The 24,386-nt window shown below is 45.0% G+C and overlaps 1 pseudogene; it reads left to right on the forward strand.

The window, feature by feature from the left end:
• LOC132023003 (large ribosomal subunit protein uL11-like) overlaps positions 1-24,082 on the forward strand; it is a 66,375-nt pseudogene extending 42,293 nt beyond the window's left edge.
• The last annotated feature ends 304 nt before the right edge of the window (positions 24,083-24,386 follow it).

The following is a 24,386-nucleotide window of genomic DNA, read 5'->3' on the forward strand; positions in this document are numbered from 1 at the left end:
CAAAGTCTACTTACCAAAATAAAGAACTCAAAAAAAAAAAAAAAAAAAAAAAGACAGCCTAATAGGAAAATGGGCAAGAAACTTGAACAAGGATCCCACAACAAGATAAAATACTCCCATGACAATGTGTCATAATAATAGGAAAAATTTAATTAAAGCTCTGATAATGCTACATAAGTACATAATGGCTGATTTATTTTTATAAGAATGTGGAACACCCAGACCTCTTTTTACACACTTTGGTGAGTTTGCCAACTGACACAACCATGCTGTAAAATGGTCTAGCTATGCTTCCTAAAGCTGAAGATATCCACATCCTGTGACCTAATAATTTCACTCACCAGAAATTCATGCACACATATGTCAGAAATAAGTCACAATAGCCCAGTGCTGGAAACAACCCAAATGCCCATCACCAGTAGAATGGATAAATAAAATTTAGTATATTCATATAGTAGCATACTATTCAGCAAATGAAATTGAGCAACATGCAAAACATGGATGAGTTTCACAAGCCTAATGCTAAATAAATCCAAACACAAAAGAATACATGTGTGATTCTTTTTATATAAGGCTTTAAACAGCCAAACTTAAACTATAGTGTTTAGGAATGCAAATTAGGTTATAAGATTATAAAGCAAAGCAAACAAGTGATTACCATAAAGATCATGATAGTAGTTACCTTTGGCTGGTGAGGGAGAGAGAGGCAGTTGGAGGGCTTCTGGGATGCTGGAAATGTTTTTATCTTGACCTGGAGTCATGGTTATACAAGTGCTCATTTTGTAGTTATTTAATAAAATGCATGTTTATATTTTATTTTAGGTACTTTTCCATATGTGTGGTATAATTTTGCTAGACAAAAGAGATGGGGCAGAGCTGACAGACAGCCAATAACTTGCCTTCTACCTCCTTCACTTCCTCCTCTTCTTTTTCTTCTTCTTTTTCTGAACATCACCCAGCTCTATGAGTCCTGGAACTATTTTATGTAAAAACAAAATAAATACCTTTTCCTAAAGATTTTTTTTCTTTTTACAATATTATTCTCCAAAGAATACTATTCGGGAAGACAAGTGTTATGATAAAAGAACTGACTGGAATCATTAGTCACCTCAGGGCTTGTCTGTTGTACTTTCCACATTCCATTAGTCTTTGCAATTGTGGGGGCGGGAGGACTCCTACTGTTTGGGGCTTGGAGCTCTGAAAGCAGTGAGTAAATTCTGGCTGAGATCTTAAAATACTCCTTGTTCATGTGATATTGATGCTTTGAATTCTTCTTGGATTAAGAAATATTACTTTCCCATTTGTAGATGTAAGCAGATCTGGTCAATGTTGAGAATGCTTAGAAGGTATTTCTGACCCTTGGAAATGAAGGCAGCATACTCTTCACTTCCGTGTCAGAGTACCTGAAATCTCCACCCATGCCCACAGACCCTTAGGGATTTAGTACTTTATCTTATAATTTTTCTCTCCAGACTCTCCTATAGGCAGTTGTCCCTGGGAGGAAGATACTGGGGACATAGTCAGTGTCTGGCATCTCTATGAGGATGAGTTCCTTGACATTATTTTCCCTTCCTGATCTCTGAGCACATGGAGGTGAAGTAGGGGAATGTCTCTGTGGCAGAAAAAAGGGAGGGAACCAGGGAAGGTTAAGAATAGTCACTTGTCCTTTTGCTATTGAGTTGGAAGAGTTACCTAAATATTTTGGATATTTAACCCCTTATCAGATACTTGGTTAGCAAATATTGTCTCCCGTTATGTGGGTTGTCTTTCTACTCTGATTATTTTGTTGTTGTTGTGCAGAGCCTTTTTGGTTTGATGTAGTCCCATTTGTCTATTTTTGCTTTTGTTGTCTGTACTTCTGATGTCATATCTAAGAAATCATTGCCAAGACCAATGTCATAAAGCTTTCTCCCTATCTTTTTTTTCCTAGGAGTTTTATTTTTCTAGGAGTTATTTATTTGTTTACTTACTTACTTATTTTAAGTAGCTGGGTGGGTATGGAACCAAACTCAGGGCTTGAACTCACAAACTTGAGATTGAGACCTGAGCTGAGATCAGGAGTCGGATGCTTAACTGACTGAGTCACTCCTAAGAGAAGGAGAAGATACCTTCTCTTAGGAGTTTTATAGTTTCAGTTCTTTGCTTAAGTCTTTAATCCATATTGAGTTGATTTTTGTGTTTTTTGTAAGATAAGTATCTAGTTTCATTCTTTTGCACATGGATATTCAGTTTTCTAACACCGTTTGTTGAGGAAACTATCCTCTCCCCATTGTGTATCCTTGGCATTCTTGTTAAAGATGAGTTAACAGCATGGGTAAAGGACTTGAATAGACGTTTCTCCCCAAAAGACAAATGACCTACAGGTACACGAAAAGGTCCTCAACATCACTTATCATCAGCAAAATGCAAATCACACCACAATGAGATATCGCCTGACACCTATTAGGATGGCATTTATAAATACAATAATAACAAAAATAACAAATGTTGGTGAGAATGCAGAGAAATTGGAACCCTTCTGCACTGTTGGTGGGAATATAAAACAGTGCAGACATTATGGAAAACAGCATGGAATTTCCTCAAAAACTTAAAAATAGAACTACCCTATGATCTATCAATCCTACTTCTGGGTATTTATCCAAAGGAATTAAAATCAGGATCTCAAATAGATTTTTGCAATCTCATGTTCTTTGCAGAAATATTTATAATAGCCAAGATGTAAAAGCCACTGACGAATGAATAAAGAAAATATGGTGTATCATACAACGGAATGTAATTCAGCCTTAAAAAAAGAAGGGGATCCTATCATACGAGATATGGGACCTTGAGGACATGATGCTGATTAAAATAAGCCAATCAGAGAAGGACAGGTAGTGCATGATTCTCCTTGCTGAAGGTATCTAAAATAGTCAAACTCACAGAAACAGATGGTAGAAAGGTGATGGGGCCTGGGAAAGGGGGTAGGGGGAGTTGGTATTTAATGGGTATAGAGTTGCAGTTAAGAAAGTTGAAAAGTTTCTAGAGATCTGCTGTATGACATTGTGTTTATAGTTAACAATTCTCTACTGCACACTTAAGAATTTGTCAAGAATGTGGATCTCATGTATGTGTTCTTACCACACATGCATACAATAATCAGATCGCCATCTAAGCCTGATTCTGAAAGAGATGGGGAGAAGATTGGGTAAAACTGTCCTAGATTAGTTTGAGGAAGGTTCTGCAGAGCTGCAGGGAGCGCTTAAGCCAAAGTTGGTGGATAAAAGTATTAGAAGCTAGAGCCTTTAGTCATTCATGCTCCCTGAAAGTCCCAGGGAAACAGTCTGATGAATGCAATAGCGAGGAAGAAAAAGGAAGTTGGGATTCTGAGGACAGTTTGCAGTGTCTCCCCACAGTGGGGAACTTTGAATGTTGGCTGACTTTCTCTTTGCCCTTTGAATCATCACTTTGGGGCACAAAGTTAATCCAGTGACTAAAGCTAAATCCCAGTGGTCTCAGCTATCCATATCCTTCCAGCCTCTGTGAGGCTCTCCTGAGGTTCCTGTTCTTGGGGGCACCCTATGGTATCCCAGAAGTTAGACCTTGGAGCAGGGAGAGAGGCTTGCAAAGTCAGTGTGTAAGGCCCGTTCTGAGCACTCTTTCTTTCTTTCTTTCTGACAATGTAGCTGTTGAAAGGAGGCACCATAGTCAGGTAAGAACACCCTAGAATCCTCCTTGGGAAGACTACACCAGGCTCTATTTTGGAAGGGAAGGGAGAGGAAGTCCAGATTCTAATCATTGGATCTGGTATTCTTTTCCTCAGCTCTCTGAGCCAGCCCTACTGGATGTGACTTACCCCCCTCGGATGTCAGCATTTCTCACCCTGCCTTCCTTCTGGTTGACTTCTGATGCTTGGGAGCAGGAGTCATCTTCTCTTTCCTCCTCTAGGGCCAGGCCACAGGGCATCCCCCTATACTTCCTCCCAAAATAGCCCTCCTTGACCTCAAGGCGCACTTGAATCCTCTTCCAGGAAGCGTCTGTGGCTTACTTTAACTGAAGCTCATTATCCCCAGGGTACTTTCAGTGTGAACTGATGACTCGGGGGTCTGCATTTTTGTCCAATTGTTTCTCTGTGTCTCTTGCCCTAGTAGTAGTCACTAGCTTTCCCAGGAATCTGTTCCTTTATCAGATCATTCAGCACATAATAGGGGTCCTTTTACATAGAAGGAACTTCAAATGAACAGTCAACAGGACTCCAAGGTCAGGATCAATGCCGATGATTACTTTAGGAATCTAACTGGGAGACTTCTAACATTGCCTCTGGAAGAAAAAAACCTCTAGAAGCAAAGCTAGTTGTAGGGGAAGATGGTAGCATTTTCACCATGAGTAGCTTCAGAAGCATGTGGAACATTGTGGTGGAGAGTCGTGTAAGCGAAGTGGGAACTGGAGCGGCAGGTGTGGGAAGCATCATTATAGGGTGGAGATTTTTACTCTTGTCAACACATGCTGACTTAGCATAGCATCGAACCACTCTCAAAACAGTTGGGAGCATGTATCAGACATAAAAGCTCTTCTCAGAGACTAACTAATCTCTATAGAGACGAAACACTGATGTGTTGAACAATAACCTAAGGTTATTTAAATGAAAGTCCTAGATAACAGAAATGATCTGCAGCCTAGTGGTAACTAGTTGACAAATGAGAGATACAGCCAGTAAGCTCTGTTTGTTCCAAAGGCTAAAATCCAAGGTACAAACTTAGGCTGACTCTTTAAAAATGGGAGAGAAAAGGAGACAGTCCCTTGGTGAGTGCAATTCATTAGCAAGATGGGAGGCTGGAAGTGTGCAAGTTGACTTTGGACATACTCAGAAATGCCCAGAAGATTCCAGTTATAAGAAGATTCTATGAAAAGCGTGGAGTTACACCAGGGAGTCTTTCCTGTCTGATGTTAACATACCTTTGCAAGAAATAGTGTGACATTAAGGCAAAGGTGCCTGGGTTAGAAGTCATGGCCATGGGCACTAACCCTGCTTCACCATTCACTGGTGGTGTGATCTTGCAGACAGTTAATCTTCCCAAGTCACAGTTTCTCATCTGTAAAAGCAAGCCCTGCCTATGTTAAAGGACTTTTGTGAAGAGCCAAAGAGAACACATTTGTGAAAGTCCTGCGCATGCAACAGTTAGTGGATGTTGGTCATTATTATTTTATCTGATCTCTTTATTTTTTATTTATTTACTTTTTATTTTTTAAAATTTTTAAAAATTTTTATTTTTTATAAACATATAATATATTTTTATCCCCAGGGGTACAGGTCTGTGAATCGCCAGGTTTACACACTTCAAAGCACTCACCATAGCACATACCCTCCCCAATGTCCATAACCCCACCCCTCTTCTCCCAACCCCCCTCCCCCCTGCAACCCTCAGTTTGTTTTGTGAGATTAAGAGTCACTTATGGTTTGTCTCCCTCCCAATCCCATCTTGTTTCATTCAATGTGATATCACCTCACACCAGTGAGAATGGCTAAAATTACCAAGTCAGGAAATGACAGATGCTGGCGAGGATGTGGAGAAAGGGGAACACTCCTACACTGTTGGTGGGAATGCAAGCTGGTGCAATCACTCTGGAAAACAGCATGGAGGTTCCTAAAAATGTTGAAATTAGAACTACCCTTTGACCCAGAAATTGCACTACTGGGTATTTACCCTAAAGATACAAACGTAGTGACCCGAACGTTTATAGCAGCAATGTCTACAATAGCCAAACTATGGAAAGAACCTAGATGTCCATCAACAGATGAATGGATAAAGAAGATGTGGTATATATACACAATGGAATAATATGTAGCCATCAAAAGAGATGAAATCTTGCCATTTGTGATGATGTGGATGGAACTAGAGGGTATCATGCTTAGTGAAATAAGTCAAGCGGAGAAAGACAGCTATCATATGATCTCCCTGATATGAGGAAGTGGAGATTATCTGACCTCTTTAATATACACAGTGCCTTCTCCATTCTCTGAATTCTTTAAGAGGCCTAATGCTTACATCATTAATTTGAACCTGCCTATACCACCAGTTATTATCTCTTAATTGCTTCATCTGTTTGTAGGAGCTTCTTAGATAAAAAACTGACTGTGGGAAAGAGCCTTTTCTTAGACATTCACTAAATGCTCAGAATATTGTAGGTAAATGCAGGGTGCTCAAAATATTGTTGCAGTGATTGATTTCTATATCCATGAGGACCAAAATAATCCCCAAAAGATTTCCAGGGGAAGTAGATGCTGGGGTTGACATTGATGGGTAGGCCAGTTTCAACAGGTACTATTCAAGTCACAAGATATCTGGTGAGGGGAAAGATGTGAGCATAGTGGCAGATTTTTAAAAATATTTTATTTATTTATTTGACAGAGAGAGACACAGCAAGAGAAGGAACACAAGCAGGGGGAGTGGGAGAGGAAGCAGTAGGGTAGGAAGCAGGCTTCCTACCAAGTAGGGCTCGATCCCAGGACCCTGGGATCATGACCTGAGCCTAAGGCAGACACTTAACGACTGAGCCACCCAGGCGCCCCCATAGTGGCAGATTTTTTAAAAAAGTTTTCTGGGTGTCTAATTCCTCTAGAACATTCTACCGGGTTTTGAAGTCATTTATCACTCTGATGCTTTGTGAGAACACCAAATGAAACAAAACTGAAAGAGAAAATATCCATCCAGCAGCTGGACAGCTAAGTTATTTTTAGGGAAAGGAGGAGAAGCCAGGGTTTGGGACTCAGCAAAACATACCACCCTGTTTGGGGTTGACCAGTCCCTGGAAATGCATGAGTCTAAGCATTTTCTCAGCTGTAACTCTCCAGCACATGTGTATTTGAAGGGAAACTTAATCCATCTGTTTCTAATTCATTTACATTGAACTCATCAAAAAAAGCTGTTGACACGTCCTTTGCCTGGCCAAGTTCTCCATGGGTTTTCAGGAAATCCCAATATATTATTGAGTTCTTTTTGGCATCCTAGGGTTATTGGGTTTTGTCTTTACTGGCAACCCAGGGAGAGCGGAGAATGCTCTGAACTGGAGTCATTCCAAACCTGCAAAGCTCTGTTCTTTCCTTGGTCTCAGTGGCTCCCAGAGTCTGATCAGCTTGGAAAAAGAACAAAGTAAATGGCACCCCAAGATTTCATATCTCTCCTAGCTCTTAGCAGAGCCTGAAGGGTGACCCAGGAGAGGGATAAGAGTGTTTTAGAGGCAATTTGGCCAGTAGACAAATTACATATTGGATGAAGAGAATTTTAATTCTAGATACTTTGTGACCTTGAGTAAAAGAAATTCCTTTTCTGTTCTTTGATTCTCTAAAATATAGTAGGAGAATGGTGTTGCATTTTGGAGATATGTCCTAGAGATGGCTTGTGTGGTTGGTAGGTGGTTTGAGACTTTGGAAACAAATATATCATAGTATGAAATTATTTTCCTGATGACAGTGTTGACCCCTTTGAATAGAGTGTGTTCTGGGTATCCCATTTCTAGCAATGGGATGGACAATGACTAATTGTTCATGCTCATTCTTTCTTAGGCTTGGTGAGGCATCTAGCTTGGGTGTGTAGCCCAAGTCCTGAGGGATGCTGACTGATCCACAAAGGGGTTAGGTTGCTGATACCTGAGTCTACCAGCCTTTCCACTTAATACACACACTTGGGCAGACACACCAGGAGCTTTGTGTCCCTGCCAGCAGAGATATAGCTAATACCCCACGGGAGGAGATAAACATGTACATTCTCCAGAGAACTGAAAACTAAAGAGGAACTTGGGAACTCACAACTCTCTTCTTTATTTTAAATATGAGGAAAATTGGGGTTCCAAGAGGCAAGATACTGTGCCCGACAGAAGACATTGATTTTATGCCAGGCTTCTGCTGAGTGTGATTCTATTTAATAGCACTGGATGGAAGATATTTTTAATCCCATTTTGCAGATGAAACATCTGGGATGCAGAAGAGGCTGATAACTGGCCAAGGTCAGTCAGTGAGCAAGTTATGAACTGAAACTTGAATTCAGCTCTGCTAACTTTAAAAGTCAGTTGACACAGAGCTAGTTAGTGAGGAATCAGAACACAGGGTCCTGGCTCCTAGCCAAAGAATGTTCTGATGTGTAAAAGTTGGGTCATACCTCCAGTGTTCATGCCCTCCTGTCTATAACATGTCCCACTGTCTGGGACCTACCAAGGGGTTGGCTGCCCAGGGAGAAGAGGCCATTGGCAGAGGTAGAGAATGATAGAGGGTACAGCGGATAGAGGGGGAGCTGAATCTCTCACCTGTTCAGAGCCAGGCCCTGTGAGTGGCCTCCAGAGATTCCCATATAGCCACAATGACAGAGCAAGGTTTACAAGCCAGCAAGTAACAATGACCAGTCAATTCAAAAAGGGCCAACATAGCACCATACTGGTAAGACACTTGCCACTTTCCGTCTTTTCTCTCTACCCTTTTTGCCCCAACACACCAAGGGTTGAGAGGATAGTAGGAGATGTCCTAAGAGTAGACCAGGCTCCCCTCTTGTCTTCTTTTCCTTTAGTCTAGAGCCTGGCCAGGAACAGGGGAAGGGAGGAAATGATGCTTTATTGGATATCTGATGGAGTTCTGAGCAGGGCTCAGCTTATTTGTGCTTTTTTAACATTTGGAAGTGATTAGCCAGCAAAGAGATATGCCTGGGTTGTCATTAAAAATGGGTAAAGGGATTTGTCAGGGCTGGTTTGAAACCAGTATTGAAGAAAAAGCAAATCATTTCATGTCTCTGCCCCATGCGTTCTAACTGTTCAATGGGCTGATTATCTTCTCTTTTCCCTACCATCTATCAGTGGAAGGAATATGAAAATGAAATGAATCTTAGATACGATTCCTTTCTTCTTCCTCTCCCCTTGGGCATATTTTGCTTGTGCCTGCACTCCCTGGTTTTGGCCAGAAAAAAAGGACCCAGATACTGCCAGGTTGGCTGTTCTTCCCAGTGGAGCCACTCAGCACCATAATGTCCAGGCATGTAGAGAGATACAGAGATGGAGTGTGTGAGTGAGAGACAAGATGTCAGGAAGGGAGAAGGACCAGGTGTATGGGATAGAGGGAAATACAGCAAAGAGGAGATTAAAAAGGCGGAAGGAGGAGGAAAAGGGGAAGGGAGTGGGGGAGGGAGGGAGAAGAGCAGAGTGAAAGGGCGAGAGAGGGGTCAGGGGAGAGGCATGGGTTTTGGGGTCAGAATTGGAGCAGCTTCCTACCAGCCCCGCTGCCCAGCCGGCTGCTGGAACATCTGCCTCCTGGCGGGGGTGTTTCCAAATGGAGCTACCTCTTCCTTGGACTTCTTCCCCATGTGTTTGAGTGCCTGCCCAGTTACGCCCCTCCCAAAGCACTTGCTTTTCCACTTACTAATCAACCATTCGTGCCCAAACCGCTAAATCAGCTCTGAACATGGGCGATAGGTGAGTAGTCGAGGCAACCCTGGGGTCAGCCAGGGGAAGAAGGGTTTGCTCTTGGACTTCATGACCCCTGGAAGGGAGGGTCTGGGGACAGAGTCACTGCGTGGTCTTGGTGAGTGTCTTCTTAAGTGTCCCTTCCATCATTTGTAAGACAAGGAGGTGAAGATGCTCATACAATCTTATTTTGACATTCTTTGGTAGCTGGTTCCTGAGTTTCAGTAGAGAGCTCAGATGAGTGTTGAAAGCTGTTGTTTTCTCCTCAGTGTCTTTCATCTCTCTGCAGCCTCTCAGGCCTGCAGTGGGGTCCTACCACAAGGGTCCCTGCAGTGGTGCTCATCCTCAGGGGTGCCCGATGGTTTCAGGGGTTGGGGCCGCTCTGCAACCCGTGAAGAAGGAAAGCTTGTTCCCTAGCAATCCCTGACTTTTGTGGTGTCTCTTTGAGGGGCCCCATCCCTGGGTGTCACCCTTGGGCAAGCTTCCCCACTCTGCCTTTCAACTAACAGATAATTACTCTCCACAAAGCTGCCACAGACTTGGAAGTTTCCAACAGCTAATTCTATGAAAAGAGGTTCTTGTTTAGCTCTTCTCTGGGAAATCTCACTTTTAAAGGCCACCCTGCTCTTTCTCCAGATGGCTGTTCTCCTGGCCCTTCCTTTTCCTTCTCTTTGTCTCCTTCTTTTTCCTGATTCCCACAGCCCCTGAGGAAGATGTCCCAGGCCACGGGGCCAGGCTGGGCCCCCTTGCATGTCCTCTTCCCTGTGGCAGGGGCAGGGGATCTCGGGACCCACTCACCCCTGCTCTGGGCTAGTGCAGGTCTGGAGCCCACTCTGGGCCATTTGCTAATTCATCTCTCCTGAAAACAGCACTGCTAGGCAAGCACTATCATGCCCCCTCTAGAGGTAGGACATTAGGGCTCAGATTATGAAAATAGCCTAAAAATTATACCACAGCTACTGGCAGAGCTGGGATTTTAAGAGGAATGTGGCATATTTGGATATCAATTGTCTTGGGGAAGTGTGGCAAGGGAGGAGGCACTTGAGCACTGCCTGTTCTCTGCTCGCTGTGGGTCTCCCATTACTCCCAAGTCAAATTCTTATCACTTTTCAAAGGCAGCTCCAGATTCAGCTCTGCTGGGAATGTCCCCCAGTCCTCCTCCTCACATTCTTTCTCTCCACCCACCGTCTCGACCTGGGCACAGGGTGCCCAGGAAGAACCAAGTAAGTTCATCCTTCACTTGGGTCTCCTTCCTCTGTCGGGACTGGTAGCCCTGGGCCGACCGAGATGAGGCTTTCATGGTCTCACTCGCTGGCCACTCTTGGCTAGGGTCCATGCTGTTGAAGAAACTGAGTGACCAGTATAGAAAAGCCACAGGAACTTCTGGGGTCCCCTAGGCCTGGCTTTGACCTGAGCTAGCTTTGTCTAGAGCCGGGGCAAAGAGGATCCCTCTGCCTGGAGATGCTTAGCTGGGTTCCTACCGAGGACAACAGAGGGCAGGGGAATGGCCACAGACAGGCCTGCTGCTAGTCCAGCATCTCTGTCCTCGACATCAGCAACCTTGCTGGCGTTACTTCCCTTACCCTTACCTATGTGTCCCTAGTTCCCTAGGACACGATGCCGGTGAGTAGTAGAATCACATTCACTAAAGCCACCTGCTGATGCTCCCGAACATCCTTCTACTTAGACACAGCTTCCCGGATGGAATTTCGCATGTCCTTCCCTGTAAATCTTGTTGGTGGCCTCATCGGGCACTGCTGTCAATACTCTGGGGGTACTCCTGCTTCCCCTACCCTCTCTGCTCTGAGCGCCAGGCCTGGCTTCAGTCCTCCTGTCTTAAGCACCACTGCCATCTCCTGCTGGGCAACACTGTGGCTGTGGCCACCCCCTCGGCAATACAGGTGACATCAGAGTCAGGAGATATATAGAGTCAACATGCTACAGAATGTCTCCTTACCCCTCTGTGGGGCCTGCTTGTGGTGCCATCACAGGCAGAAGCCTGTCTGTGATTCCTGGCAACATTCTTGGTGAAGTAGCTTTTTCTGAATTTTTCTCATAGTCACTTTCCCCCTTAGACCTGAGACATGGCTGGATGGGGAGGTAGGTGTATACAGGGGACAAGAATCATGCTGCCCTCAGATGACCTTCCTTTACCAACCACTACTGCTATGTTCCTGGGCCACCATGGCTTCCTGACTCCTGTTTATCTCAAGAGCATTTTCTGTCAGGAAGATGTTTAGCCCCTCATGAAACAGATGCCCATTGGTTTTACCTAGTTTTTAGACCAGCCTTGATCCCACTAGGAACCCGCTGCCCTGACCCCATGTGCCTCCTTGTCATCTCCTCTGTGCTCCTTCTGCCTGTGCTTTCCCTGTAACCTTTCTCCTGTCTGGAGCGAATGGAGATGTGCTTCTGTATTGTGATGTCTTCTGGCACCTTTTCTCCACTCTAAGCAGCTACACTTCACTTCTCCTTCAAGACTCACCCGAGCCCCCACTGCCTCGGGACTGTCTACTTGATTACTGGGTTCTGTACTATAGCTCTTCTGCTCAGCTCCTCCAGCCTTCCTTGGAACCGCCCATACAATTAGACGACCATTTTACCCGTGCTAGAGATAGAATGTTTGTGTCCTCTCAAAGTTCTTGTGTTGAAACCCAATCCTCATCCTGGTGTTTGGAGGCGGGGCCTTTGAAAGCTGATTAGCTAATGGTGATGGAGCTGTCCTGAATGGGATTAGCATCTTTATAAGCAAGGCCCAGAGTAGGCTCTTGCTGTACGAGGATATAGCAAGATGATGGCTATCAGTGAACCAGGAAGTGGGCTCTCACCAGACACAAGTCTGCTAGCACCTTGATCTCGGACTTCTAGCCTCTGGACTGTGGGCAAGAAATTTCTGTTGTTTCTAAGCCACCCAGTTAATGGTAATTGGTTATAGCAGCCTGAATGGACTAAGACATCCCCCAAATTGTTCTGTACGTGATGTCATCTCTCTCTGTCTAGACTGGGTGCCCCTTGAGGTATTGGAGTATGTCACTTGCTTCTCTTGCTTCTTGCAAAGCACTCCTTGCTGGTGCTCAGCAAATCTTTGATGCCTGAATGAGTAAAAGCAAGGACATGGTTGATGTGGGGTGGGGAGGTCCTGGTAGCCCAGCTCTGTCTAGTGATTCACCCCTTTCTTTGTGTTGCCTTAAAATCCTGACATGGTTAATTAAAATGCACTAAGAAGTCTGGGAACTGGCATCTTCTGTTTTGCAAACCATAGTTTACTCGGTTCTGCCCTCATCCCCCCAGCCCCCAACTTGGCAGCCCTGAAAGCGAAAGTGCCTGCAGGTCCCTTCCAGGTGTTGCTTCTCCACCTCTAAGGAGGAAGATTTAGTTGTATGGATTTTGGCAAAGGTTTAAATCCAGCCATAAATAACAGAAAATTCAGCATACCATTCTGCATATTTTATAACTCAGTCTAATAAAGAAATAATCCAAGATGGCACCTGCTAAGAAAACTTAGTTTATTGAAATATGACTGTAATATAGAAAGGATGGCTAATGCACTAGGCTGCAAGATATTAATGCTCTACACTTCAGCTGGTGTGTTTAAAAGAAGTCTCTCATGTATTTTATTTTATTTTATTAGGAGCCATATCATTAGCTTTTAAAGACGTTGTGAGTGAGAGAGAGAGAAGAAAAGAGATTTGAACTATTTAAAAAAAAACAAAACCCTCAGCAACTTGACTAGTCTTTCTCTACAGACGAAACAAACAAACCAAAAAAAAAAAAAAAAAGTTTTTTTTCATAAACATTTTTTTTTTCCGGCTGGGATATTAGGACAGTATATTAAATTCCCCCAAAAGGAGGCCCTAGAACTATTTACATAATAATGTCTCCACTGTGGTTGTGACAGATGGGCTTCACTGACGCAGACATACTGTTAGGGGCTTAGCAATAGATTAAAAAAAACCACCACAATACTGTGTAACATAATAAAAGTGTATTGTAATGTACATCATAACTTGTGGCCAAGGTTAAATTTGCAGTCGGAGTATGAAAGTCGTATTCCATTATACAAAATAGATGTTACACGGAAAGGCATTAAAGATGAGTTGACTCAACCATTTATTTTTAGTTTATATTTTATTCCATTTGCCTTGGCCCTACTTACGCAATATTTTTTTAATCATATGAAATGACATCGTTATGTGCCCCCTGCCCCTACCTCAGAGTGGGGGGCATACTGAAATGTGTAGACTTCCTTTGCCTTGTGGATTCATGTTTTGGGGGGTTCTGAGATTTCATTTTCCTGGAAAATGGCTGTTTATAGGTTTCTCTTTTTGCTTCATTCAAACCTTTTTGCTGGAGCTGAGACCAGCGATGGCTTCTGAGGGTGGCCTCCTTTGGTTTATGTGGGCTTTTTGAAGACAAGCTATCATTCCAGGGACTTTCCCAGGGCCTGCCCACTGACTTCGACTTGATGGTTCTAGCCCATCGGCTCACCCTGTGTCCACCAGCACGTGCTCCAGGCATTGGGTGAACGGGGTGCTCTCTTTGCCTTGTGAGGGAATATTTGTAGGTTGGGAGAGCTGCTGGAGACCTTTCATTCTAATCTGTCTTCTTAAGTCTCCAGGTGCCTTTCAGAGAAAGGAAGATACTTTCTAGAACCATAGAATTTTGGAGCTAGAACAGGACATTTGTGCAAATAATCCTCCATGTGCCTCATTTCTTTATCTGTAAAATGGGAATCCTCTGGCTCTTGTTTCATGGGGGTGCTTATGAGGTTTTAATGAAATAATATAAAGTGCCTAGCATATAGTCAGTACTCCTTAAATGTTAGATATTTCATATTATGATTATACATACTATCGCACTTAGAGCTGATCTTCAGGAAACTAGAAAGGGTGATGGAAGAACTGTGTGTTTCCCCCTTTCTGACTTCTTTCTCTCTTTCCCTCCCTGGGTCTCTTTTCAGGCCTTCCTTTCCTTCTTTATATACTTTTTTTTCTGCCTCCATTTTGTTCATCTTCTTGCTTTCTGCATTTTTCAAGTCTCTACTGAAATTTCCTCTTCTCCTTGAACTAGCTGTTCACTTCTCCAACTTGACAAGCTCCGGCCTTCTCTGAAACCCAGAGCAACTTGTATCTGTTCATTCACTTGGTGTCAATTTGTGGTTGGAAATTGGAGAGAGTGAAATGTCAGCTCCTAAGAGCTCTGAAGCAACTGAGCTTTTGCAAGGTGGGAGCTCCATGTTACTGAAAGACTGAGAGGGTTGTCGTGCACCTTTGTGGGGATGCTAGAGGGTAGATTGCAGCATCCTAGGAGACCGGGGTTGGAAGTCCGCTCGAGAGAACAACTCATCCATGCCTCACCTTTAAAATATGAGGGTCAAGGAAAGCGAAGCCCAGGAGGACAGGAGGCCCATGGCTCAGTGGTGGTAGAGCGGGTCCTGAGCCTTAGCTACTCAGTCCACTCCCACCCTGCCCCAGAGGCTGCTTCAGATATGGAAATTAACTGGAAGGCTTCTAAAGTCCAAGATAAAAAGCTGTCCATTTTTGTCTTGAATTTCAGTTTTTTTCAGTTGTGATTTAATTTTGCTTATTGATAATCTTTCTAACCTCTACATATTCCAAGAAGGTGGGACTAGATTAACTGCTTCTGCGTACAGAGCCCATGTAGTACACAGTAGGACACATTTTACTATCAGGTGGTCAGTTACTATTTGTTGATCCAATTTAATTGACTCTAAACTAGTCTGAGTTAATATTTAAATTTAGACCTTATAAGAAGCAGATGGAAAGACCCTGCAGAAGGTGCCAAAAGGAGGGAAGAATGAGAGAAGGAGCCAGAGAGCCTCTGCATAGGGAGAGAACACTGGATATGTGGTAACGGGTTACTGTCTGTGGGGAGGTTGGTGATGCTGTCCAGCCGGCAGCACTTGCTGTTCTTGGGCCGGTAGTGTCCATGCGAGAGTGGCTCATGGAGAAGAGTGAGGTTCCAGACAGGGGCCAGAACTCTGGAGACAGGCCCCAGGTGCATCTGAGGAGTTTTACATCTCTCCATTGTTCTGGGTCTTTTGGGAGGTGCTCCCAGGAGTGGGAATACAAGGTTCTGGGTGGAGAAGGGGAACAATAGTGTCTATCTAATGGAGGCAGGCTGAGGAACTAGAAGAAAGCCCCTTTACGGAAGGCCAAGTACCTCCTAGTTTTATGTTCCTCTCATCTCCCTCCTCTTATCCTTCTGTTTTTAATAAAGTCTTGTTGGTGACTGAGTCTTGTGTCAGGATGTCGTGGGTGGTCAGCATGTGGTCCTTTCTGTCCTAAGGATATAAGGTAGAGTGTAAAGGGGAAGTGATGTCATGTTTAGGCCATCATGCTGGTCAGAATCTACACTCCTTGGGAAAAGATGAACTTCAGAGGCATCCTTAGGACCCTAGGCAGAAGTCCCTTGTCAGAAATAGATTCTTCTCCCAGCACAGCTCAGGAAGTTTGGTTATATATTATTTAAGGGAGGAGGCTTTTCCCTTCAAGAACCCATTCAAGACAGGCCCCAGATTCCACTCTAATCAAATATATTAACCTTGCTTTATTTATTTTTTAATTTAAATTCAATTAGTTAACATAGAGTACATCATTAGTTTCAGATGTAGTGTTCAGTAATTCATCAGTTGACTATAACACCCAATGCTCATCACATCACATGCCCTCCTTAATGTTCACCACCCAATTACCCCATCTCCTACCAACCTCCCCTCCAGCAGCCCTCAGTTTATTTCCTATGGTTAAGAGTCTCATGGTTTTTCTCTCTCTCTGATGACTTCCCATTCAGTTTCCTTCCCTTCCCCCACGATCCTCTGTGCTGTTTCTTATATTCCACATATGACTGAAACCATATGATAATTGTCTTTCTCTAATTTCACTCAGCATAATACCTTCCAGTTCCATCCACGTCAATGTAAATTGTAAGGTTTTTTTTTTTTTTGATGGCTGAGTAGTATTCCATTGTATGTGTGTGTGTGTGTGTGTGTGTGTGTATACACAGCATATCTCCTTTATCCATTCATCTGTTGATGGACATCTCAGCTCTTTCCATAGTTTGCTATTATGGGCATTGCTGCTATAAACATTGGGGTACAGGTGCCCTTTCGAATCACTACGTTTGTGTCTTTGGAATAAATACCTGGTAGTGCAGTTGCTGGGTCATAGGGTAGCTCTATTTTTAACTTCTGGAGGAACTGCTGTACAGTTTTCCAGGGCAGCTGTACCAGCTTGTGTTCCCACCAACAAGAAGGGTTCCCCTTTCTCCATATCCTTGCTAACATCTGTTGTTTCCTGTCTTGTTAATTTTAGCCATTCTGACTGGTGTGAGGTGGTATCTCACTGTGGTTTTCATTTGTATTTCCCTGATGCCAAGGGATGTGGAACATTTTTTCATGCGTCTATTGGCTATATTTGTATGTCTTCTTTGGAGAAATATCTGTTCATGTCTTCTGCTCTTTTCTTGACTGGATTTTGGGTTTTTTTTGGATGTTGAGTTTGTTAAGTTCTTTATAGATCTTGGATACTAGCCCTTTATCTGATATATCATTTGCAAATATCTTCTCCCATTCAGAGGTTGCCTTTAGTTTTATTGACTGTTTTCTTTGTTGTGCAGAAGCTTTTTATCTTGATGAAGTCCCAGTAGTTCATTTTTGCTTTAGTTTCCCTTGCCTTTGGAGATGTGTCTAGTAAGAAGTTGCTACCGCTGAGGTCAAAGAGGTTGCTGCCTGTGCTGTCCTCTAGGATTTTGAAGGATTCCTATCTCACATTTAGGTCTTTCATCCATTTTGAGTCTGTTTTTATGTACAGTGTGAGTGAATGGTCCAGTTTCATTCTTCTGCCTGTGGCTGTCCAATTTTCCCAGCACCATTTATTGAAGAGACTGTCCTTTTTCCACTGGGTATTCTTTCCTGCTTTGTCAAAGATTAGTTGTCCATAGAGTTGAGGGTCCATATCTGGGCTCTCTATTCTGTTCCATTGATCTATGTGTCTGTTTTTATGCCAGTACCAAGGTGTCTTGATGATTGCAGCTTTGTAAGATAGCTTGAAGTCTGGCATTGTGATGCCACCAGCTTTGGTTTTCTATTAACTTTGCATTAAATAGTTCTTAATTCTGATATCTTTGATATCTTTCTTTGGTTAAAGCGAGCAACCTCTTAGAAGACATCAGAGATCAGTAACGAGCATAGCCATTCCCCAAAGCACCTTGGGGAACACTAAGACATAACTTTAACTAGAGGTCCTCTTTCAGGAGCCACACCAGGATATCAGGAAGAGAGAGGGTTAGAGGATGCCCAGCCCAGCCCATGAGCCTGGCTCAGGGAATTTAGTCTGGGCTTGCTCAGCTGGGCTCTAGCAACCTTGGAGGCTGGAAAAGCTGACTGCTGGGGACACCTCTGGGGAGGGAAGTTCTAGAAGGACTGTCCTGCATTCTTACTGCTTCAGATAATGAGACCTCTAGTACAATCTGAGTGTACGGTTACCTTCATGGAGTTATTGAAAAGTACTGGAAAAGCACTTTTATCCATATCAGCACTGTCCAATAGAAATATAATGTGAGATATAAATGCAAGCCACATATGTAATATAGAATTTACTACTAGCCATATTTAAAAAAGTAGAAAGAAGCAGGTGAAATCAACTTCATTCATTTAAAAAATTTAATCCAACTAAAATATTCTAATTTAACATCATTATTATAAAAAATTGAGATATTTTACATTCTTTTCTTCATGCGAAGTCCTTAAATGCCATATTTATTTACAATGAAAGCAAATCTCAATTGGGATTAACCACTTCTTAAGTGCTCAATAGCCCAACATGGCTGGTGGCCCCCATACTGGATAGCACAGGTCTCAGTCATGTTTTTCTCCTGAAATTCTGCCATTTGGGCTGGGAAGGCAAGTGGATTAAGGGATTGTTACCTGCTCTAACTCACATTTCTTTTTAAGTGTTCATATTTGAATTCCTTATCAAGCTATTGACCTTTAACAACAGTGATCACAATTCTCAACTCTTTTCAGTATTTCTGGGGTAGAAATAGGACCAAGGATTTAATACTGTGGTGGGGGTTTTAGATATGAAGGCTAGTTAGAACACAGACGGAGGGCCAGCCCTGGAAGGTATGGAGCTCTGAGGAGAACAAACAGTTGAGATGAGGCCTGGAATGGCCTTAAGGAAGCGAGAGAGTGGCCCCCCTTCAGGAGAGGGGTAGGGGAGGGGCTGGACGGATTCCCACCCCTGCCTGCATGACTTCAATCTAGATCATGACTCTCTCTGAACCTCTCCTTTCTTATCTGTAACGTGGGGATAATGAGCGCTTTCCTGCTTTCCTCAAAGGAGTATCATGAGGCTCCAGTTATGTGATTCACGGGAAGCAGCTTCGTGGAAACACGGAAGTCCTTTGCTTGCGTACATTGCCTGCCATCCAATCCGCGTCCAATCCCGCCACGCTGCTGTGGCTCATTCAACGGAAGCAGGTTTTATGAAGGGCCTGGGTGGAAGCCAAGGACTATAAGAGGCGAGGAGGTGTCGAAGGGGAAGCACATCTGCAGTAATCTCCTGCCTCAGTTGGGAAGATGAAACTCAGATGCGAACAGTTAGAAGACAGAATATAATCCTCAGAAGTGGGCCACATAGACATTCTGAGGGGAGGCAGTGGAGCGGTGGGTGCAGGAAGGGTCCGTGGTGGGGTGCAGAGGCTCCCGGGAAGAGGCAGAGCAAGAGAAGAGAGTGCTCCTGGTGGAAGGCACAGCACAGACAAAGGCCAGGAGTGGGAATGAAAAGTCACAGCCCAAGGGTGATGGGAAACCTCCTGATTAGGACGGAAGTGAGGAGTGGAGAGGACAGCCCCCGGGTCCCTTCCCTGTCAGCACCTTTCCCAGAGCATTAGATATCAGGCAGAGACCACACTTGAGATGCCTAAGTCTTCTGTCTTGCCTGAAAGTGGGTCACCCGCTGCAGAGGAGACCAGCCCACTCAAGACAAATACGAAATCCAACCACAGCCATGGTGGGGATGCTCTGATAATCACAGGATGCTCTGGCCGGCTCACTGGAAGGGGACTTTGATCTCGGACCATCTCTCTACAGCATAGGCTAGTCCCAGGAATAAAACCAGACAGAGGCCCCGCAACAAACAAACACACACAAAATTGTCAGGCATTTCCAAATTTTCCAGGGACTTCTGGCTTTTGAGTCAGTTCTTTATTTGATATGAGTTTAATATTTACTATCAGTTTTTTAGTGTCAGACTGTTTTCCAGCATGAGCCCATACGGTTTTACACACACATGCAAGTCAGACCGCACCAGCATGCACTGTGGGCGCCCCTTCCTTGCCTTAGCTAGCAAGCACGATGTTCTCACCCAGCACATACAGGTGCACGACACAAGCCATGGGCACATGGAGGACAGAACTGCTCTAATTTGAGAGTAACGAATGGATGAAGACTCTGGGCTGAGCTGATATATGAGACCGTTCATCAGACACCCAATAGGTAGCAGTAGGAGTGACAGCAGGGGCACACCTGTCCCCTCTTCTTTCCTCTCCTGTCAGTTATCTATCCACTTCAATATCCTTTAAGCTTTGGGTTCCTTGCTTGCCTGTCACTTGTCTCTCTGTCCTTAGGTATACCTCTTTCTAGGGTTTGGTTGGGTCTAGGAATGTGGAATTTGGAAAAAAGCCAGATTACCTTTGTTTTTTTTTTTTAAATCAGTTTAAATGGAGGTAGAGAGTTTCAAAAAGTGTCCTCTGCCCCAGCAGCCCTCTGTCCTGACCATCCTACATTTCCACATTTTCCCTTTTCTTCTCCCCAAGAGGGTCTGATCAAGTCCTCCCACACTGAAGTGGGACAGCTCCGTCCATAGGATTTGCATCTCAAGGGAGGTAGGCAGTTTGAAAGGGAAATACCTACAGTGCTGAGACATTAGGCATCTAAGTGAGGGTTAGGGGACACAAAGGTCTGATGTGGGGAGACCGTAAGGACTTGAAAAGCTGCCCTGTGTTTTGAGCCTGAGCATAAGGCAGCTTCCACGTTCCTTCCTTTCTCTGCCAGCCCGCTTCCCTCTGCCCTTCCCTGTCTGGCTCCTCTGCTTTCTTGCTTTCTTTTCAGGACCCTGAGTTGCTAGGCAACTCTGGTCTGGAGCTGAGGTTCTCACTGTGGCGAGCAGCTTCCAAACAGGGCCAGGGAGTTTGATGGAGCCCGTGATTATAGGTGTCTGTACGGGAAGGAAGACAACAGCAGTAACCTCCTCTCTCCCGCCTCATGGCCTCCTACACACAGACAGCTGGGAGCGAAAACGAAGCTTTGCTAAGGCCGTTTGCCATCTCTGCTTCCTGTTCTCCTGCTCCCTTTTCCCACCGATGGACTTCCTTCCATGCAGCCCCAGAATGCTCCTGGTGCTCTTGGCCTCCTCCTTCCCCACTCAGCCCGGCAGTGACCTGGACCTCCTAGGATTCAAACACCTTCCCAGAGCTGCCTTCAGCTGTTTCTCTGTCCACCATTACCCTCATGTCGGCAGACCTCCATGGCTTATCTGGGCAAAGCTAACTAGGCCTTGGTGGGAATAGGGGAGTGCAGGGCCCCCCCTCTATCTGGATCACCCAGAGGTGAGAGCTATATGTGTGTCTCTTGTGCTCAGGGCACCCAGGGGAAGGGATGTGACCACTCACGGTTGTCCCTGGGCCCAGAGGGGCAGCAGCAGTGCCAGACTGAGTCAGGGCGAAACTCAGAGGACAGCCTAGGAGCTACTGCACACTTCAGTGGTATAAGCGGAAATGCTGACTGTGTCCATACCTTGGCCAGGTTCCATGCGTTCTTCATCCTGGGAATTCTGCAAGAATGGGACCCTTCCTCTCTGACCTCACAGAGCGAATATTTGTAGCAAAGAAGAAAGGTGGCAAACAATAGATAATGAAGCAAATAAGGCTACTTCCGATAGTGTTTTTGAGGGTTCCCTTCCCAAGGAACTGTCCTGCTCAGAACTGAAATGGCCCTGGGTTTCCTTCCAGCAGTTTGGTCCCTGGTACCAGGCGCAAGACCCCGGAGCTTCTGGAGCCTGCCCATAACTGGCATTTCTGGAAATAGCATCAGACAGTCATGGTGGCAGAAGTATTCCTAATTGGGAGTGCTGGCCTCTAAGGACCCCCCACTGGGTGGCGGGGACCTGATGACTTTGCAGAGGCTGAACTGGCCTCTAGAATCAGGGCGGTCCATTCAATGCGGCTCTGCGGAGGGCATGTGATCTAGACCTGGCCAGTCAGAACTGAACGATTGGTTAAGGAGGGGGCATGTGGTCAGAGGTTAGCCAATCAGAGCCCATCCCTCACTTCGTAGAGGGGCTGTCTTTCTGCAGGCTGTCCAAGCCGGACCTTGTGATCTTGGAGTTGTGGTGGACAGTCTTTGGTCTCCTTAAGGGGAATGCAGCCAACCCAGAGGAGAATTGAGCCTTGCAGAGGAGAAAGCCAGCTGGGTCTGAGGCCAGTGCACTTTAGGACCTTTGGGTTTCATAAGCCAATATATTTCCATTTTATTATTTCCTTTTATTTTATTTTATGAATGCTCAAGCCAGTTTGGGTTTTTATTACTTGGCCCAGTAGGGTTTCTCTATCCATATAATTTCATCACTTAACTTCTCTCCTCCCTTGGATCCCTTTACTGCCCAAGTATCCAGGGCTGGCCTCCAGACTAAGGAGGATTTCCTTTGTTGAGGCTCCAAGTTTCAGGCGAGGGCCCCCCCATCCCCTCTGCTTCCTGTCGAAGCTTGCTGTCCTTCGTTCCATCGCTTCAGGGCCCTGCCCTTTGCTAAGGTCATTTGCTGAAGTTACACGAGGCTTTTGTTGGCTAAAGATTGCTCTGGCTATTAATAATCCTGTGCCAGTTTTACACTTGGACTGCAGTTTCCTGTGCCATAATCTGTTGAGCTGGGTACCTGATGGTGGGAATTCAGGTACAGTGGCAGGCTGCTGAAGAGGATCTCATAGAACATTCGTCCTAGTGACTCAGGTTCATTGGCTGGATGTTTCGTTCCTCTGCCTGTGGCTGTGGCCAAGGGCCAACTCTCCTGGCTCACAGTGAAGTACCTGGGCCTCTACCACTGTGAAGAGGTCATGTCCTTCTTATAAAAGGAGGGGGTAAGGTTCTGAAAGAAAAGCTTATGGAAACAGGCGTTCAGTTTGCCTCTGGAGAAGCCTGTGCTAGTCTGTGAGCACAGGGGGCATTGCTCTTCTCGTTTATAAAATGCAGATGTTTTGAAAGCTGACTCCCTAGTCCTCTTCTCTCCCAACACTGATGTCTTGGGTGAGGTGTCTGTGACTCCGAGTGGCCTGTGGGCCTTCTGTGTTTTAGAGTGGAAGTGTCCCCAGTAGTAGCACGGGGCAGATTTAAGTGGATACTTCTCATGTCATGTTTCACAATCCATTCAGAGTTTTCTTGCTCCCGTCCACTGGTTTCAGGCTTGTTTTGTGACTTACTCATGTTCATTCTGCACAGGGCTGCACGTGGGAAGTGTGAGGAATCTAACTCCAGTGGTTAGCGCATCTGGGAGTCCAGTCCCAAAGTGGCTGCTTTCCAGCTAGCCAAGACCTTGAAAAAGATACCCACTACTCTGAGTCCCGTTTCTCATTGTAAAACGGGAGTAAGATCGCTTGGCTTTGCTCACAGTTAGTTGTGGCTTACATGACACTTTAGATGAGAATGCAATGAAAGGTAGAGGCTGTGTAAAAATATCAGGGGAGCTCTCAGCTTTTGGCTCGAGGAGGTCAACTTGCAACTTTCTTTAGTTATCCTGCATCCAGGTTCATCCCACGCCAGCTGCGCCTGCCATGCCACCCACGTTTGACCTCAAGGAGATTAAAGTAGTGAACCTGGGGTGCACTGTGGGAAAGTCAGTGCCAAGTCTGTCCTCAGTCCCCTGGGCTTGTCTCCAAAAAAGGTTGATGATGACATCGCTGAGGCAGCAGGTGACTGGTCAGGTCTGAGGATGACAGGGACCTGACCATTCTGAATAGACTGGCCCAGATTGACGCGGCACCTCCTGCCTCTGCCTGATCATCAAAGTCCTTGAGGAACTACCCCAGAGACAGAAAGAAGCAGAAGAGCATAAAGCTCAGTGGAAATACCACTTTTGATGCCACTGTCAGCATCGCCTGACAGATGCAGCACTGATCTTTAGCCAGAGAACTCTCTGGAACCATTGAAGGGATCCTGAGAACTGTACAGTCTGTGGGGTGCCATGTCGATGGCCATTGCCTTCTTGACATCGTAGATGACATCAACAGTGTGACGTGGTGGAATGCCCAGCTAGGTAGGAACTACAAAGGAAATTATTTATTCACTTATTTTTGAAAATGTCTTAATAAAAGATCACTTGACAACCAGGAAAAACAAATGCCAAAGGAAAGTGTTTAATTTCGGTAATGCACATGGGGAAACAGGGCTAGTCTCCTGCCATACCCGGAGAAGTGGTGATAACGTAGAGCTTTTTCTCTGACAGTGGGAGATGAGATAGGGACTCAGAGAGGGGAGGATATCAGCTGAATCTCACACAGCAAGTCTCGGGACTGTGGTTTGGTCTGTGGGCAGAGAAGGAGGCCCTCCTCCTGGTGTCTTGTTGGCTTGGTCTCCCCATTTTCAGGTTAGAGATTTGAATCAGATACAAAGCAAATGCTTAGGCAAGGAAAAAAATGTTTCGCCAGCTTGCTCCACAGGGAAAGAGAGTCCGTGATATGATATGAAGCCGAAAATAGAGTGCCCTAGGAAAGAAGTATCAGCTGCGGACTCTCTTGTGGTGGGTGTGGGGGCCTCCTCCAGGAAGATGGGCATTGAAATGAGAACTCAATGTCGGTCGCTGCCTGGTCGTACTGCTGAGTGCAGACGCTCTGGGCTGGGATTTGGAATCCGTGTCACTAGAAAGGGGTCCCGCTGGAAAGGCTCATTTAGCAAC

The sequence above is a fragment of the Mustela nigripes genome, chromosome 8 (assembly GCF_022355385.1).
Source record: "Mustela nigripes isolate SB6536 chromosome 8, MUSNIG.SB6536, whole genome shotgun sequence".
In the NCBI taxonomy this organism is placed as follows: Eukaryota; Metazoa; Chordata; class Mammalia; order Carnivora; family Mustelidae; genus Mustela; species Mustela nigripes.